This window comes from Bos grunniens, chromosome 14, assembly GCF_055505025.1.
Source record: "Bos grunniens cultivar Pamir isolate PY7600 chromosome 14, Bosgru_T2T1.0, whole genome shotgun sequence".
Taxonomy (NCBI): domain Eukaryota; kingdom Metazoa; phylum Chordata; class Mammalia; order Artiodactyla; family Bovidae; genus Bos; species Bos grunniens.
The window spans coordinates 44,942,589-44,961,963 of NC_141178.1; the positions used below are offsets into that span (position 1 = coordinate 44,942,589).

The 19,375-nt window shown below is 42.6% G+C and overlaps 1 long non-coding RNA gene and 1 pseudogene across 13 annotated transcripts in view; one reads left to right on the top strand and one right to left on the bottom strand.

The window, feature by feature from the left end:
* The window catches only part of LOC147359341 (uncharacterized), a 176,888-nt gene that overhangs the window by 106,501 nt on the left and 51,012 nt on the right, over positions 1 to 19,375 (bottom strand). The window lies entirely within an intron of this gene.
* Positions 11,798 to 12,383, top strand: LOC147359342 (chromobox protein homolog 1 pseudogene; annotated as a pseudogene).

The window sequence follows — 19,375 nt, forward strand, 5'->3', positions numbered from 1 at the left end:
ACTTGATCCTTTTCTCACCTCCTCCAGGCTTGGCTCTGATGCGTCTTACTGTCCAAGATGGGGAGAAGCCTACCAAACAGGAGCCCAAACTAGAACACCAAGAAGAAAGGGCACTGAGCCCTTCAGCTTAGCCTCGTCTATGCTCGGGGATGCCTTTCAGCAAAGCCCAGCTTCACCTGCATTGCCGTGCACTGGCCTTGTGACCTTGCAGCTCTCCCTGCTGCCTGGCTCCTGTGTTCACTGCAGTTCTCACTGGGACCCTGCTGTCCCCTGGGGTCTGCCGCCTCCCGGTTGCCCCCGACCCAGTGCTGTCCGCCTGTGTGTGGGAACATGCAGACATCTTCCGTGCTCTGTGGAAGACAAAGGAGACCCAGCTCTGTCCTGCATGGTTCCCTCATATCCAGTTGTTACTAGAAGCACCCACATTAAAGCTTGGCCCAGGGAGTGGGGAGTCAGGGAGAAAATCAAGGCGCCCCAGCTCCTTTCCTTTTCTTCTCTATGGAGGATGAGGTCAGCACTTTGCACAGGTCCTCTGGGGTTACCTTTATGCATTAAGACAGCTCCCTGGCTTTCACCTTCAACAGCCAGCACTGAAGGGTCTTCTCTGAAAGAGTTCTCAGAGTCCACTTCACCTGCAAGCCTAGAAAGTAGACTTGTCTGTGAATGTGTGTTCCTAGTGCCTAACCCTCTTCCCCTTAGTGGAGGATGAGGAATAAGGTTAGTGTAATGTCTCCCTGCAGTCTTTGCAATCCCAGGGACTGCAGCACACCAGGCTTACCTATCCTTCACTATCTCCTGGCATTCGCTCAAACTCGTTTCCACTGAGTCAATGATGCCATCCAACCATCTCATCATTGGTTGCTCTCTTCTCCTTTGCCTTCAATCTTTCCCAGCATCAGGGTCTTTTCCAATGAGTTGACTCTTCTAATCAGGTGGCCAGAGTACTAGAACTTTAGCATCAGTCCCTCCAATGAGTATTCAGAGTTGCTTTCCTTTAGGATTGACTGGACTGATCTCCTTGCTGTCCAAGGAACTCTCAAGAGTCTTCTCCACAGTCTTCACCACAGTTTGAAAGCATCGATTGTTCGGTGCTCAGCCTTCTTTATGGTCCAACTTTCACATCCGTATATGACTATGGAAAAACCATAACTTTGGCTATGCGGACCTTTGTCAGTAAAGTGATGTCTTGATTTTTAATACCCTAGGTCTGTCACAGCTTTTCTTCCAAGGAGCAGATGTCTTTTAATTTCATGGCTGCAGTCACGGTCCTTAACCAATAGCTAATGGGGCAGGAACATAAGAGCCTCAGCAGTCTTGCTGTGGGTTGGGACAAACCCTCAAGTTCCCCTGGAGGGTTGGGGGTGGAAGTCCTTCCTTCTGAGGCCCCCCTTCCTTCCCCATCTCCCTGGCTACTGCCTTGAATGCATCACTTACTCACACGTGAACACTCTCTCCAGGTCTGCTTCTGGGAAACATGACTTAAGACTCTCCATTTCCCTCTCTTCTTTCGTCTTCCTAGAAGCAATGAGCTCAAACCACTTCTATAGTCTGCTTTCCTTCTACCATACTTCAGTATAATAGAAGGAAACCTCACTTCTTAGAGTGGTGAAATCTCTAACTTTTTTTGAAAATGTCTTTCTAAAGAAATACCAAGACAAGTGATTCAGCACAATCTTCTTTTAACAAGACAGATACACTCTGAGAAAATGGAAACCCAGGAACCCTCTTGGACTTTGCAATAATGACAGTTGACAAGAGCCTTGGGCCATTTATCTCAGAATTTTAAACTTAGAATACCCTGATCCCTTTATTGAATTTTATGTTAAACTTGTTCAATTATTTTCAACCAAATTGCAAGTTATCCTCCAGATGCTAAATTTGACCTGCTTTTTGAAAATAGGTTAGACGTTCTGTGTGCTCCTCTGAAATCTGACATTGTTCCATAACTAACATTAACTTAAAAATCGGAGTGAGCCGCCTTTGCAATAAACTGTCAATAAAATATGGTCTGCAGAGACTTGACTAAGCTTGCTTCTGATTGGTTTTAAAAGTTTAATATGAAACAAGAAGCTCCTGATATTGGGCTAATTTCTTCTTCAAATCAGTCCTGCTTATGTAGTGCATTAGGAAGCACCATTAAGCTTGTGCATGGTATCACAAGGCCAAGCCTGAACTTCATTGACCATAAAATAAAAGATCAGCCATGATGTCAACCTGGAGACCTAGAGCCCCAGTTTCAGGAGGAGGAGATTTGATGCTTCTCTTTCCACCAGTCTTCTAGACTAACTTTAGATATATCATTTTAGAATCTCTAAGTGAAGATATTCCAAAGAATGCTCATGCTTAATGATATAGTGAGTCGGTTTCATCAAGCTAATTTTTGTTCTCCTGTGAATTTCATCAAACTTTTTTTGCCAAACAGAACATGGTAAAGCGAAGAATTATTACCAAAGTTGTAGGTAATTTAGACATTCAGGACCACAATTAAATCTGAAATGAACATTGCTACTAAATTAGCTAGCACACTTCTACCATTATTCTCCTCCTTGTGGCCAAATTAACAATACCAGAAATAGCAAGCAACTCTTGAAAGCAGAAAATTACATTACACGTAGAAGGGAGGTTGTTGTTTAGTCACTCAGTCATGTCTGACTCTTTGCAACCCCATGGACTGCAGCACACCAGGCTTCCCTGTCCTTCACTGTCTCCTGGAGTTTGCTCAAACTCATGTCCCCTGAGTCGGTGATGCCATCCAATCATCTCATCCTCTGTTGCCCTCTTCTCCTCCTGCTCTCAATCTTATGGTATGGAAGGGTTGAGCAAATAATATTCTCTGAGGGTTTTGAGTACTTACCATGTGACAGATACTATCTTAGAAGCTTTATCATATTAAACTCCTTAATCCTCACACCAATGAGGATTATCAGTGAGATAAATACTATTATTATCCCCATTTTCCAGAAGAGAAAATGTAGTTACCAACAGCAAGGCATTATCCCTCATGTACAGTTTTAGGGGGTGAGGAATTAAACTCAGTTTTCCTCCAAAGCCTATACTCTCACCAACTATGGGATCAAGCTGCCTCTGATAGAAGACTGACTCAATCAAAAAGCAAACAAACAAACCTTCCTCCATAATCAACCAGGAAACCTAAACTTCTTTCTGTGGGACCAATTCCATGAAAAAGGCCAGGGCCTCAGAAGGCCTGTATAAACTTGTAAACAAAAGAAGAAGGCAGCACCTAGTGACCCCGGCACCACTGAGCGGTACGGATGGGCACCATTCTCCAAGACCGCAGTGTGAGTGGCCCCCCCTGGAGGCGGGCAGCCCTGAAGCAGGAAGAAAATGACCAAGTCTGTGAAGCACTGGAGATGCTTTGGATTGCAGTGAGGTCCAAAAGAGAGAAGGAGGGAAGCCTGGGGGAACGACTAGGCCAGCCAAGCAGAGGTGTGAGGCTGTGGGAATTTGATACAAAGCAAAAACGTCACCAAAATGGGAGCTGGGAGGTGACTGAAGAAATTCCTGGCCTGCTTAGAATTTTGACAGATTGGATCCTCAATTAAATTTGCTCTGAATTCTTAACTGCCCATTGGCCTCCTCTCAAATCAGTCCCAACAGAATGTACTTTGGGCATCAATCACAGCCTTATCATGGGGAAGGGGCTTGTGTAACTCAATGAAGCTATGAGCCATGCTGCACAGGGCCTCCCACTGATAGACGGGTCATAATGAAGAGTTCAGACAAACAACGGTCCATGGAGGAGGAAATGACAAAGCACCCCGGTATTCTTGCCCTGAAAACTCCATGAACAATATGAAAGGCAAAAAGATATGACACCAGAAGATAAGCTTCCTCAGTTTGAAGGTGTCCAATATGCCCCTGGGGAAGAGTGAAGGGCAATTAATAATAGCTCTAGAAAGAATGAAGCTGCTTGGCCAAAGGCAAACAATGCTTAGTTGTGGATATGTCTGGCAGTGAAAGGAAAGACTGATGCTGGAAAGAACAATTTTGCATAGGAACCTGGAATGTTAGGTCCATGAATCAAGGCAAATTGGACATGGTCAAGCAGGAGATTGGAGAAGGAAATGGCAATCCACTCCAGTATTCTTGCCTGGAGAATCCTAGGGATGGAGGAGCCTGTTGGGTGCTGTCTATGGGGTTGCACAAAGTCGGACACAACTGACGTGGCTTAGCAGCAGCAGCAAGCAGGAGATGGAAGATTGAACATTGATATCTTAGGAATTAGTAAACTAAAATGGACAGAGAATGAGTGAATTTAATTCGGATGACCATTATATCTACTACTGTGGAAAAGAATCCCTTATTTTTTTTAAAAAAAGGAGTACCCCTCATAGTCAACAGAAGAATCCAAAATGCAGTACTTGGGTGCAACCTCAAAAATGACAGAATGATCTCAGTTCATTGCCAAGGGAAGCCACTTAACATCACAGTAATCCAAGTCTATGACCTAACCACAGATGCTGAAGAAGCTGAAGTTGAATGATTCTATGAAGACCTATAAGACCTTCTAGAACTAACACCAAAGAAAAGATATCCTTTTCATTATAGGGGATTGAAAATGCAAAAGAAGGAAGTCAAGAGATACCTGGAGCAACACGCAAGTTTGGCCTTCAAGTACAAAATGAAGCAGGGTAAAGGGTAACAAGAGAACATGCTGGTCATGGCAAACACCCTTGCCAACAATTCAAGAGACAACTCTCTACATGAACATCAGCAGATGATCAATACCAAAATCAGAATTAATTATATTATTTGCAGCTGAAGATGGAGAAGCTCTATACAGTCAGCAAAAGCAAGACTAGGAGCTGACTGTGGCTCAGGTCATCGGCTCCTTATTGCAAAATTTAGGTTTAAGTTGAAGAACGCAGGGAAAACCACTAGACCATTCAGGTATGACCTAAATCAAATCCCTTATGACTATATAATGGAAGTAAAGAATAGATTCAAGGGATTAGATCTGATAGACAGAGTGCCTAAAGAGCCATGGATGGAAGTTCATAATTTGTACAGGAGGCAGTGACCAAAACCATCCCCAAGAAAAAGAAATGCAGGAAGGTAAAGTGGTCGTCTAAGAAGGCTTTACAAATAGCTGAGGAAAGAAGAGAAGTGAAAGGCAAAGGAGAAAAGGCAAGATATACTCAACTGGATGCAGAGTTCTAGAGAACAGCAAGGAGAGATAAGGCTTTCATAAGTGAATGCAAATAAATACAGGAAAATAATAGAATGGGAAAGACTAGAGATCTCTTCAAGAAAATTGGAGATATCAAGGGAACATTTTATGCAAGGATGGGCACAGTAAAGGACAGAAGTGGTAAAGACCTAATAGAAGCAGAAGATATTAAGTAGAGGTGGCAATAACACATAGAAGAACTATACGAAAAAACGTCTTAATGACCTGGATAACCATGATGGTATGGTCACTCACCTAGAGCCAGAGATCCTGAAGTGTGAAGTCAAGTGGGCCTTAGGAAGCATTACTACAACAGAGTTGGGGGGGGCGGGGGGATGGAATTCCAGTTGAGTAATTTACAATTCTAAAATTCTAAATAATCCTATTTAAAATCCCAAAAGATGATGTTGTCAAAGTGCTACACTCACTATTTCAGCAAATTTGGAAAACTGAGCAGTGGCCACAGGACTAGAAAAGGTCAGATTTCATTCCAACCCCAAAGAAGGGCAATGCCAAAGAATGTTCAAACTATTGCACAATTGCACTCATTTCACAGGCTAGCAAATATGCTCAAAATCCTTCAAGCTAGGTTTTAGCGGTACGTGAACCAAGAACTTCCAGATGTACAAGCTGGGCTTAGAAAAGGTGGAGGAAACAGAGATCAAATTGCCAACATTTGCTGTGTCATAGAGAAAGCAAGAAAAGAAAGCAAGTAGATGTTTTCTACTTCTGCTTCATTGACTATGTAAAAGCCTTCGACTGTGTGGATCACAACAAACTGTGGAAAATTCAAAAGATGGGAATACCAGATCCTCCTACCTGCCTCCTGAGAAACCTGTATGCAGGTCAAGAAGCAACAGTTAGAACCAGACATGAATTGGGAAAGGAGTACGTCAAGGCTGTATGTTGTCACTCTGTCTATTTAACTTATATGCAGAGTACATCAGGCAAAATGCCAGGCTAGGTGAATCACAAAATGGAATAAAGACTGCCAGGAGAAATATCAATAACCTCAGACACGCAGAGAATACCACTAATGACAGAAAGCGAAGAGGAACTAAAGAGCCCCTTGATGAGGGTGAAAGAGGAGAATGAAAAAACTGGCTTGAAACTCAATATTAAAAAAAAAATGGAGATCACGGCATCCGGTCCCATCACTTCATGGCAAATAGATGGGGAAACAATGGAAACAGTGACAGACTTTATTTTCTTGGGCTCCAAAATCACTGATGACAGTAACTGCAGCCACAAAATTAAAAGACACTTGCTTCTTGGAAGAAAGCTATGACAAACCTAGACAGCATATTAAAAAGCAGAGACATTACTTTGCCAATAAAGGTCTGTATAGTTAAAGCTGTAGTTTTTCCAGCAGTCATGTATGTATGTGAGAGTTGGACCATGAAGAAGGCTGAGCACTGAAGAATTGATGCTTTGAACTGTGGTATTGGAAAAGACTCTTGAAAGTCCCTTGGATAGCAAGGAATTCAAACCAGTCAATCCTAAAGGAAATCAGTCCTGAACATTCACTGGAAGGACAGATGCTGTAGCTGAAGTTCCAATACTCTGGCCACCTAATTAGAAGAGCCGATTCATTGAAAAAGACCCTGATGCTGGGAAAGATTGAAGGCAAAAGAAGAGGGAGGCAGATGATGAGACATTTAAATAGTATCACTGATTCAATGCACATGAATTTGAATAAACTCTAGGAGACAGTGGAGGACAGAGGAGCCTGGTGTGCTGCAGTCCATGCAATTGCAAAGAGCTGGACATGACTGAATGAAGAGCTGGACATGACTGAATGACTGAACAACAACATAAAGAGTAAAATGACCCTCTTCCCAGCCTCCTCCACCCATACCCCTGACTTGCCTCCCCTCCAATGACACCCACCCAGATGCACTTCAAGGGGCTGTACTTGTCTGCCTTTGCTTGGTTCTCTTAGACTTCTAACTCACCTGGGAAATGCCTGATTGTCATTTAGGACAGTTACTATATCATCTGAATAAGTGTGAAAGTGTTAGTCACTCAGTCATGTCTGACTCTTTCCAATGCCATGGACTGTAGCCCACCAGGCTTCTCTGTCCATGGATTCTCCAGACAAGAATACTGGAGTGGGTTTCCATTCCCTTCTCCAAGGAAACTTCCCAACCCAGGGATTGAACCTGGGTCTCCTGCTTTGCAGGCAGATTCTTTATCATCTGAGCTACCAGGGAAGCCCCATATCATCTACAGTGTAGACAGTATGTGGTCTGTTGTAAACAACCAGTCCTCATTAGCTGAACAAAGTGGAATTCCTCAGGGCATTGGAGAGGCCACTGAAATTATAGGATGTTAATCTCTCTAAAGAAGGCAATGGCACCCCACTCCAGTACTCTTGCCTGGAAAATCCCATGGACGGAGGAGCCTGGTAGGCTGCAGTCCATGGGGTCGCTAAGAGTTGGACACGACTGAGCGACTTCACTTTCACTTTTCACTTTCATGCATTGGAGAGGAAATGGCAACCCACTCCAATGTTCTTGCCTGGAGAATCCCAGGGATGGGGGAGCCTGGTGGGCTGCCGTCTATGGGGTCACACAGAGTCAGACATGACTGATGCGACTTAGCAGCAGCAGCAGCAGTCTCTCTCTCTCTCTCTCTCTATATATATATATACATACACACATGTATATATACACATACATACATACACACACACACCATAGCTATAAATATAGATACAGATGCCTAGAGAGCAAACATGGTGTGTGTGTGTATATGTGTGTATATATGTAGAAAGAGAGAGAGAGAGAATACATACATATTGTAATTTTAATGGCCTCTCCAGTGCCCTGAGGAATTCTATTTGGTTCAGCTAATGAGGACTGGTTGTTTACAACAGACCAGATGCTGTGCTCAGAATTCAAAGGTAGTTGTAAGTGATCCCTTGTTAATCTCTCCCTCATATAAGCCTCCTAAATACAGAACCTTATAACTCTCAGTATGTTTCAGACTCACTGGGAGGACTTTACATTTCTGCCCAGGCTACATGCTATAGAAATTCTGATTTACTGTGTTTCATCCGATCTAAGATGTCACTGCCTATTTGAAGTGTATTTTATCTACAACTAAGAAAGAAAAATGCTTCCAATTATTTCATCAATTTTAAGAAGCACAGATTTCTGAAATGTAGGGGAAAATTACATCTAAGAATAGTAATTTGCCTAGTTTGGGGACCCAGGCATTAATGCATGGGTTTTTTTTAATATCTATTTATTTGGCCGTGCTGGGTATTGGTTGCAGCATGTGAACTCTTAGATGCAGAATGTAGGATCTTAGTTCCCTGACCAAGGATCAAACCTGGGTCCCCTGCATTAGGAGTGTGAACTCTTCACAACTAGACTATGTGTTTGAAATGAGACTTAAATGATTCTAATAAGAATCACTGCCCTGATACCTCTGCCATATGTCTTACTATTCAGCCATTGTTCATTCAAGAAGCATATTTTAAACACTTACTGAACTGCAGATGGTCTATAATGTGTAATATTACACACACATTTTATATATATACACACACATAATATATATATAATACATAGCAGACATTAATATGGCAAGTTTCCAACCCATATGGAGCTTATACTCGAGTATAGAAGAGATATGTAAATTAATGAGGGCATTTTCTGTCTCCTTCACCAGATCATGAAAGCAGTAACTCTTCCCTAAGTAAAATGGCTCTATTCCTAATAGAATGGGGAGAGAATATGCAAACCTTCTGTCCCATGGATGAAGAACTTCACCTTTGTTATGCTCCAGTACCTCGACTCTTGATACACCAGACCTCACACATCAGAAAACTATGAACAGTATTGCTCTTTCCAGCTAAGAAGCAACTGGGCCTTGAACAGCAATAACAACAAGGAAGGAGAGGTATACTTGGCTAGAAATAGCTGGAAAGCCGAACACACTGGCAACAGAGTCAGGAAGAAGAAAGATCAAAAAACTAAAGTAACAACTGGAACAGAAGAAAAAGAATAGCAAGCTGCAGGGGTGGCAGATAGAAGATATGACACTAGAGATTAGAAGCAGGCAAGACCACAAAAATGACCAGAAGCAAAAAGTGACAATGGAGAAGAGATCTGGTAACAAAGAATCAGAGGAGGCGAAAAAAGACCAGAACATTGGCAGTTTGAGTGCAAACAGAAACTCATAGCCAGCATCAGGTGAGGAATTTGGAGAAGGAATGAGTCAAGTCCTACCTGAAAGACACTTCGTTACAAAGTAGAAGAGCAACTGACGTTAATAATCATTGAGATTAACGATTATTTTCTATTATTAAAATTGCTGCCCAACCCCATTTAAAAGCTTTGAGAGGCTTACACAGTTAAGACTGAGTCATACAGAAGATTCTCTTTTAAGGAATTGCTGATCAAACTGTTGTAGCCACGCATTCTGGGAAACAAACTCACTCAGAAGGACAATGCAGACAATGGAGTGCAGTTTATTACACCGGCGGGCCCAAGGCAGAGTTTCCTCTTAGCCAAAGACCCTGACCAGTTTTTCTGAAAACCGTATATACCCTAAGTGTACGTGCCCAAACCCACCTCCCCAAATTCCCTGAAACTAGTCTGAACAAAGGAAAAGAAAGACACAATCAAAGTTAACCCGTGATCCATATGCCTTAAGCCTAGGTAGTTAACAGTGGACAATTATCAATAGGCCTGTGGTCATACCCCAATAAGCATAATAGAATTTATGATTCTATTCAGTTACACAGATAATTAGGGTATTCTTTTAGGCAACAGAGAGTCTAGGTACGAGCCCTGGGGCTCTTCCTTCCAGGGGGCCTGGTTTTCCGGTTGGTATGTCATTTCCATAGATACTGGGCATAGAGCTCAAAGCCCACAGTCTGGCCCAAGATGGAGTCCTGCTTTCAAGATGGAGCCTGTTCTGTCTGTTTCCTCCTTCAAAATCAGTAGAGCAGGCTCTCTATCCTTGCGTCAGTGTGACAGCTTTATTTCTAGAGGGATGTAATCTCACCTGGATGTTACTCATCCCTAGAAAAATAGAACTCCCCACTTAGACTTTACCTGGAAACTTTTTATTGACTTTGCCTTACAAGGGGATTCCCTGGTGGCTCAGATGGTTAAGAATCTGCCTGCAGCGCTGGAGACAGGGTTCAATCCCTGGGTTGAGAAGATCCCCTTGAGAAGGGAATGGCTACCCACTCCAGTATTCTTGCCTGGAGAATTCCACAGACACAGGAACCTGGCAGGCTACAGTAATCCATGGGGTCACAAAGAGTCAGATATGACTGAGCAACTAACAAGTATTTATATAGTTACACTTAACATGTTTATGTCCTCAGTTCAGTCACTCAGTTGTGTCTGACTCTTTGCAACCCCATGAACCGCAGCACGCCAGGCCTCCCTGTCCATCACCAACTCCCAGAGTCTACACAAACCCATGTCCATTGAGTCGGTGATGCCATCCAACCATCTCATCCTCTGTCATCCCCTTCTCCTCCCGCCCTCAATCTTTCCCAGCATCAGGGTCTTTTCAAATGAGTCAGCTCTTCGCATGAGGTGGCCAAAGTATTGGAGTTTCAGCTTCAACATCAGTCCTTCCAGTGAACACCCAGGACCGATCTCCTTTAAGATGGACCGGTTGGATCTCCTTGCAGTCCAAGGGACTCTCAAGAGTCTTCTCCAACACCACAGTTTATGTCCTACCTCACCGAAAATATGGAATTTAAAATATATTAATGATTAATCCAACAGAGAGTTCAGAGTAGGTTTCCATATCTAAATTATGTTCTAATTCATGTATCTCCCATTCCTTTGAAAAAACAAATATGTATAACATATGATCCAGCATAGGCTCAACCTAAGGTGATTCCGCATCATACCCAGAGCACATCAGCAAACAACGTTCTGAAATGTTCAGAATTCTATCCAAAAAGGAACCAGAGGATACGCAAACCCAGTACCAGTTCTAAAAACTCAGTCAATAATGCATTTAATAAAAATAAAAACATAGATGGATCAAAAGGTTAAATTAGAAGACACTTCACACTACATGACTTGGGCATTGGCAAACAATCCATCAAATGAAGAGGATGTATTGAATGCCTCTACTGGGCCTAATATTGTTTCATCAATGAGAGACTTAAATTATGAATGAGATCATGATGCTGTATCATATACTCATCTATCATTTATTGAGTTGCTACTTTATAGCAGGTATTAAGAGACAAAAATCTCATAGTCCACTGAAGGAAAGAAACACAAACACACATAACTGGTACTGCGAGGAATTTGGCACAGCACCTGGTGACTCCAGATCCTGAGTCCATGTCTGCTGACCTGAAGGTGCACAGGTGCTCATGCCACCAGTAGAAGCTCAATTTGGCTGAATGAAGTTTTCATGATGAGAAAGTACAGACCACAAGGCATTTGCGGGTCGCTCTTTGGTCTGAGTAGACCGAGACAATGTGACGTGGGCTGGGTGGACGGCTGGGAGATTGGGCTGGAGAGGAAACATAGTAAATTGGGAAGAGGACAGAAGAGACAGCCTGGACGCTTGAACCAGTGCAGGGAGGGTTGACAACTACAAGACCCGAGCAGCATCATCCTTTATACCAGAAAGCTGGTGGGCATTATGGGGAAAAAATAAAACAAGAAGAAAGTGGAGGAGGTGCTAGAAGAAGAGGAAGAAGAATATGTAGTGGGAAAGTTTTAGACCATCGAGTGGTAAAGGGCAAAGTGGAGTATCTCCTAAAGTGGAAGGGGTTCTCAGATGAGGATAACACATGGGAACCAGAAGAGAAACTGGATTGCCCTGACCTCATTGCTGAGTTTCTGCAGTCACAGAAAACAGCATACGAGACAGATAAATCAGAGGCAGGCAAGCGCAAAGCTGATTCTGATTCGGAAGATAAGGGGGAGGAGAGCAAACCAAAGAAGAAAGAAGAGTCAGAAAAGCCACGAGGCTTTGCCCAGGGTTTGGAACCAGAGCAGATTATTGGAGCTAGAGACTCCAGTGGAGAACTCATGTTCCTGATGACATGAAGAACTCTGATGAGGCTGACCTGGTCCCTGCCAAGGAACCCAATGTCAAGTGCCCACAGGTTGTCATATCCTTCTATGAGGAAAGGCTGACATGGCATTCTTACCCCTCAGAGGATGATGACAAAAAAGATGACAGGAATTAACTCTCTTGAATACCAGCCCCTGTCACATCTGACTGGGTTTCAAGTGGGGAAAAAGTTCTCCTTGTCTTGACACCATAAAGGTGGCTTGAGAAGATGTCCTTTGAAGAGCCAGTATAGTTTCTGTGCTCTACAGCAGCCCAAGGGCTTCAAGGCCATTCCACACTATACAGTTTGCACACCCATCCCAGTGGACGGGAAGGGAAGGAGGGTCAGTGTTTGACGGCAACCCATTCTGAACTTTCCAAAAAAAAAAAGCAAATTGCCTTCTCTGAAGAACAAAATGCAGAATGGGATGTAGAAGAGCAAGAGATACTGTAGATCTTCAAAAAGCATCTCCACAATCCACACAGCCTTTTTCCCAATCGTGTTAACTCTGCATTTTTACAGAGTAGCATGTGTGTCGTTTTTGGCTATTCAGTTCAGTTCAGTTGCTCAGTCGTGTCCAACTCTTTGCGACCCCATGAATCACAGCACGCCAAGCCTCCCTGTCTATCACCAACTCCTGGAGTTCACTCAAACTCATGTCCATGGAGTCGGTGATGCCATCCAGCCATCTCATCCTCTGTCATCCCCTTCTCCTCTTGCCCCCAATCCCTCCCAGCATCAGAGTCTTTTCCTATGAGTCAACTCTTCGAATGAGGTGGCCAAAGTACTGGAGTTTCAGCTTTAGCATCATTCCTTCCAAAGAATAGCCAGGGCTGATCCCCTTTAAAGTGGACTGGTTGGATCTCCTTGCAGTCCAAGGGACTCTCAAGAGTCTTCTCCAACACCACTTACTGGTGTATTATTTGGGGTGGGTGGGATGGGGTGGGAAAGAAGGGAGATGGGTTAGGATCATTTTTGTTAAAATTTGGGGAAACGGTGAAACAAAGGAAAAAACAACTAATAATGATTGGGTTCTGTGTCCAGAATATTGTATCCTTTCAAAAAATGTCATTGGCCAACTAAATGAGCACTGTGAGAGACTATTTAAAAGCTGTGAATGCCTGAAACTTGGAAGCCAAGGTATTCCCTGCTTGAGCTTAATGCTGATCCCAACAAAAGACTAAGAAGCTACCAAAAAGATACATGCATCACAATGCTCATAGCAGCATTATTCACAACAGACAAGGGAAGCAACCTAAATGTCCATCAACAGGTGAATGCATAAAGATGAGGTACATATATACAATGGAATATTACTCAGCCATAAAAATAAGGAAATATTGCCATTTCCAGCAACATGGCTGAAACTAGAAATTATCATACTGAATGAAGTCAGAAAGAGGAAGTCAAATACCATATGATATCATTTATATGTGAAATCTAAAAAAAAAAAAAGATACTAATGAACTTATTCACAAAACAGAAACAGACTCACAGACATAGAAAACAAATTTATGGTTACAAAGGGGAAAGGGAAGGGGGAAGGATAAACTTGGAGTTTTGGATAAACAGATACACTCTATTACATATAAAAAACAGAAAGGTCCTACTGTATCTTGTAATAAACTATAATGGAAAAGAATGTGAAAAAATATATATACATATATAGATATGAATCACTTTACTGTATACCAGAAACTAACACAACATTGTAAATCCATTATATTTCAATAAAAAATAAATAAAGCATTGAGCCTGGAGCCAGGGAGATCTGTTGGAAGAATAATGGTCCCAGTGAATGATCACAAAGGTGTGAACCAAGCCAGTGGTGTCAGGGATGGAGAAAGGGATACCAAGACATGTTTAGGAACAGAATTGAGAGGACTCGGGCTGAATGACAAGTCCCTAAAAGAAAGGGCAGAATCACGAGTGGTTTGGGTAACTGCATAGAAGCTTTTTACAGAAACTGATTACAACAACAAGAGCGAGGTGGAGCAGGAAGGAGGGGCAGGTAACAGGTGCCGCTTCAGTCTCGTTAAAGTTAAGATGACTCTGAGACATCCAAGTTCAAATCTCTAGTAGCCACTGGGAGTACAGAAAAATAGTTGAGCCAGAGTTACCTGTTATATCTCCAAAAGCTGTAACTAAGGAGACAAGAGAGTATGTACACATGGAAACAATTAGTGAACAAAGAACGTGGAGCATTTAAGATGCTAAAATTCCTTAAGTGGGATAATCAGGGTTCGAAGAGGAGGGAGAACCATGCCAGTTAGCAGAGTAGGAGAAAGGAAGCTTGGCTATGAGGAATGGGAAGAATTTGGAAAAGCAGAGGAAGGACACTTCAGTGGTCAGAACACACACACACCAAGTCAGAAGGCAGAAGTGGAAACTTAGGCAGAAGTTAGGTTACAGAGTACAAGCATGAGGACTAAAAACCCAGGGAAGAGCAGGTTACCAGGGGTCCAAAAATCAGGAAGAAGAATGAAGTCTCATCACAATAGGGAACAAGAGGCTGTTATACATTTTGAAGAGAAGAATGTCATGATAGAAACATTTAACCACTTAATTCAAATGTAGTCTAGCAGATTCATCCCATGCGTATTCACATCTGTGTCCAACACAAAATTATCATCTCTTCAGTAAAGCCTTTTGATCATCCACATTTATATAAAGAAATCTTAAAATGGAGAATTTCCCAAAGATATAGCGAGGTGAAGAAGCACAGTAACAGTGAAATTTCATGATGCCAAGTATCATTACAATAAATTACTCTGCCTAACGAACATGTCCACATTCTACAGATGGTCCATTATAACAGTGTTCTGTTGAGAAGCTTATAACATGCCTTCTGTCTGAGAGATCCTGTTTAACACATGCTTTCCTTTATACTTAAACATGGGGTTCATGTGCAATGGTGACTCTGAAATATTCATGAGCTACCCCAAATCTTGGATCACAGATGAATGACAGGAACAGGAATTCCTTTTTTCTTCATTAACAGTTGAGTCAAGAATCTAACAAGGGTTTTCCTGCTCCTCTGGGTAGGACAGTTAGCTTAGGAGTCAGTTTGAATAATAGGGACCCAACTTCTTCCACTCGGTTCCTCTGAGTTGAGCAGACTGACAAAATACCCCTACGAACCATCAAGGCCACTACCTCCATAGCATCACAGGTAGTCATGTGACTATGGGTGGTTGCTGTGATTGGTTCAGGAATGGATACATAACCTGAATTAACCCAGTGAGACACAGGCAGATACTATCAAGGACTGAAACAGCCCGCCTCTTCTTCCTTGCAAATTAAATTCTGACTTTCTATTATTGGGTGACCTTAGCAATATCCAAGGGTTCATATCTAGCCCCTAGGGGACAAATGTCAATAAGCCTAAAACTACCAAGTAATTGTATTCCATTTGAAAAGGATTGGTAAAGCATGAGTGTGCAAGGTAACTGACCCACGAGACCTAGAGGAGGAATTCTGTAGAGGTTTTTTTGCATTCTCAAAAGACACAAGCAGGGACTTACTCTTTACTACTTTTGGACACTGTCATATGAAGATGCGATATCAGGAGCTGCTACAACCATCTGAGATTACGAGGAGGAGGCCCACAGAGAAGCTGACCAAATGCCCTCACATGATTGATCCCCTACATCAACTCACTTTGGAACTGCCTCTATCTCTGGGCTTTCTGCTGTGTGAGAAAGTGAGCCCCTTTGACCCAGTTTTCCGTTACTTGTGGCCAAAACCATCCTGAGTGATTCAGGATGAAACCTGGCACTTTTGCTGCCTCTCTCGGAAAACGGGAGTTCTTCTTCCACTGATGTGACTAATCAGGTGGGATGTGACCTGGGTGCTCTTGACCCCTATCAGGGAGGCAGCAATCAGAAAAGAAAGTCAACAAGAGAAGCACTGTTTGGAGACAGACGGATGATATCATTTGAACATCTAGGTCCAGGTTTTTTCCATGAAGTTACCTCCAAATTTTTCAGTTACATGAATCAAAAAATTTCCTTTTCCCTTCTTCCTAGTTTATGTAGCTTCTCCTCCACTCGTAATTTAAAGACATCCAACGAGTCCATTCTGAAGGAGATCAGCCCTGGGATTTCTTTGGAAGGAATGATGCTAAAGCTGAAACTCCAGTACTTTGGCCACCTCATGTGAAGAGTTGACTCACTGGAAATGACTCTGCTGCTGGGAGGGATTGGGGGCAGGAGGAGAAGGGGACGACAGAGGATGAGATGGCTGGATGGCATCACTGACTCGATGGACATGAGTCTGAGTGAACTCCAGGAGGTGGTGATGGACAGGGAGGCCTGGCGTGCTGCGATTCATGGGGTCGCAAAGAGTCAGACACAACTGAGCAACTGAACTGAACTGAACATATACACAGGTATGGAGGGAGGAAAAAATACTAATTGAGATAACATGGAAAACCTCCAGAAGAATGTCAGGCCATAGGCAACTGATAACAACAGTGGGCCCTAAATCTATGCTTTCTGTACTTCTTTTATCCTTCAGTCAAATCATCACAACCAAGAATAACGTCAAGTAAGTGCCAATACTCTCCAACTCCCTCCACCTCCCCAATCCTAAATGTCCCACAAGTTTGAAATAAGACCCAGCCAAGCATCCATACCAGCCCCAAAAACAAGGCAGAAGAAAAAGGAAGCAAGGTGGTCAATTATGTGACCTTTCCTTCCTTCCCTTCCCACTATAAAGAAAGTTCTTTTCATGTATTAGATTCTTTTACTATAAATGATTCCCAGCTGTTTCATCCTTAACTGATGCCAAATGGCTGAAAAAATTCCAGCATTTTATCAATCGTATCACATTCACAGGTCACATCTGGTTCAGTCCTCTGTCACAGCACATTTGGTATATATGCTAATGTTTATCTGTGCTACAAGATTTCAAGTCCCTCAAGACTAGGAAGAGTCTTCTCCATCGAACACGCAGTGCCTAATACAGTACTTACACACTGAAGGCATCTAATAATACTTGCTGATTGAACAGGTGAATGAATTCCACCTCAAGTCTCCCTTAATTTATATGAGAAGGTAGGGGTGTTCTTTAAAGATGAGTCAGGCCAGGGAATACAAATACACCAGATTATTTATCTATCAAGAGCAGTTCTTAGCTGTAAGCAACAGAGGAAAACCCTGACTGATTAATTAGAAAAGAAATGTATTTAAGAGATATTGGGTAGCACAAAAATTGTTAGGAGGTCTGGAGAACCAGTGCAAGGCTTACCTTTAAAAACAAAGCCCAATTTCACACCACAGAACTGGCCAGTTGAGGAAACCAGTACCGTACTAAGCATTGGCAGAGATGCTACCTTGGCCATCAGTGTCACCAAAAATGGAGGCTCCATTCCCATTATGTTATCTTACATTCTTCACATGTGAATTGTAGACTCATCCAGGTGCATCTGATTGCAGAGTCTGGCTTCATATTTGCATTCTCATGGCAAAAAGACTTGAAATTTACATCTATTTCTATATCGAGGAGGTAAAAATTCACTATAAGAGAGGTGTCCCTAAATATAGAAAGGCCACTCAAAAGATGATGAACAGTCATGAATGTAACACATGCTCACTACTTTGGAACTTAGAATTTTAGACACAAAGTCACCTGTATATGTCCCACCCATATTTGGACCAAAGCCCTGAATGAGGCAATAACTGACTCCAAGTCCCTCAGAGATGGCTCTTCAGACTGTTCTCCAGTGGTCTGCTCTGCCATCAGCCACCTAGGCTGACCTTAAGGCAGCGAGGAAACCAGAAAGGAATGCAAGAAGAGTGTATGAGTTTAGTCTGAGAAATGTGTCTCACACAAGTGGTTGAAAGTAAATGATAAGGAATCTGCATCCACTAACTCACAATCTTGGGACGGGGATGAGAAGGCAAAAAGATATGATACCAGAAGACAGCCCAAAAGGTTGGAAGGTGTCCAATATGCTACTGGGAAAGAGCAGAGGGCAAATACTAATAGCTCCAGTAAGAATGCTAGGCCAAAGTGGAAATGACACTCAATTGTGGATGTGTCTGGTGGTGAAAGTAAAGTCCAATGCTATAAAGAACAATATTGCATAGGAACCTGCAATGTTAGGTCCATGAGTCAAGGTAAATTGGATGTGGTCAAGGAGGAGATGGCAAGAACGAACGTCTATATCTTAGGGATCAGTGAACTAAAATGGATCGGAATGGGCAAATTTAGTTCAGATGACCTATATATCTACTACTGTGGGCAGAATCCCTTAGAAGAAATGGAGTAGCCATCATAGTCAACAAAAGAATCTGAAATGCAGTACTTATATGCAATCTTAAATAGGACAGAATGATCTCAGTTCATTTCCAAGGTAAACCATTTAATATCACAGTAATCCAACTCTCTGCCTCAATCACTGATACTGAAGAAGCTGAACAGTTCTACGAAGACCTACCAGACCACCTAGTGAAGAAGGAATTCATAGGGCCCGGACCCCATCTTAGGCCTGTTCATGCTGATCATGCTCGGCCACCTCTCCAACGGACTCTGGACTCTGTGCTTAGTGCCTATGGAAACAACAATAGAAGGATGGGACCCCCTCTGGACAGGGGAATCTTGAAGATCACATCCAGGTTACTCATCGCCTAAGAGAAAACATACTCTAATCACCCCTACCTCCGGACAGGTCATAAATTCTTTCTGTATCTATCGGAGTTTATTGATTATTAACTGTTTGAACACCTAACACTTGATAACACTTGAATAATGGAGTTATTGTGATTGTATTTACCCTTCCTTTGTTTTATGTAAGTCTCAAAGAAATTGAGGTGGTGAGTTCGGATATGTATACATGGGGTATAAAAGATTTTCACAAATGCTGGTTGGGATCCTTGGCTAATAGGAGACTTTGCCTTGGGCCCACCAGTATAATAAACTGCACTCCACTATCTGCATTGTCCTTCTGAGTGAGTTTGTTTCCCGGAATGTGTGGCTATAACACTAGAACTAACATCAAAAAAAGACATCCTTTTCATCATAGGGGACTGGAATGCAAAAGTAGAAGTCAAGAGACACTGTAGTAACAGGAAAGTTTGGCCTTGGAGTACAAGGTGAAGCCAGGCAAGGGTTAACAAAGTTTT